General features: G+C 39.0%; 1 protein-coding gene across 1 annotated transcript in view; it reads right to left on the bottom strand.

Moving 5' to 3' along the window:
* LOC119587727 (carbonic anhydrase-related protein 10-like) overlaps positions 1–575 on the bottom strand; it is a gene marked incomplete in the record, with an annotated part of 109413 nt that overhangs the window by 39588 nt on the left and 69250 nt on the right.

Below are 575 nucleotides of genomic sequence, written 5' to 3'. Positions count from 1 at the left end.
TTTTCGCTTACTTCAACCTCGTCTCCTTTTTAAAAATAATTCATTCTTTCCCTTAGATCATAAAAGTGTGAATTTTCCATCTTATGAAAAGAGTTGGGGTCACATCTCACTAAATCTGTCAAGAAATCCAGCCAATATTAAATCAGGTGATTTTATGAATTGCATAATTCATTGCACTTGTCAAGAATGAACAAATTTGATATTCATAAGAAAAAAAATCAAGCCTGTGTGTGCATCATAATTAGATCGCAAGAACAATACACTGCAGCTTTATAATTATCTCCTTGAAGGTGGCACACTGCATATTTGCTTCCGTGGAGTATAAATACATTTTGCTTCTTGTTTCCACCTTCCATGTGGGCGTCCTTAGTCTTTCCTTAACGAGAGAGCGTGTGTGGGAGTGCTTCCTTAAGTGTTCAAAGTGAAGCCTTTAAGCGTCTTGCCCTTGGCCATTCACGCGTAGTAAATATTGACGTAGTATTCTAAGGCCCCGACAGATGGCGCGGGTAAACATCTGCATCCTCCCGAAGTTATGAATGATGAAAGATTTCTTGCTCCTAAATCGGTGGCTGTGA

This window comes from Penaeus monodon, chromosome 23 (genome assembly GCF_015228065.2).
Source record: "Penaeus monodon isolate SGIC_2016 chromosome 23, NSTDA_Pmon_1, whole genome shotgun sequence".
Classification (NCBI taxonomy): Eukaryota; Metazoa; Arthropoda; class Malacostraca; order Decapoda; family Penaeidae; genus Penaeus; species Penaeus monodon.
This window is presented reverse-complemented; position numbering and strand designations above follow the sequence as displayed.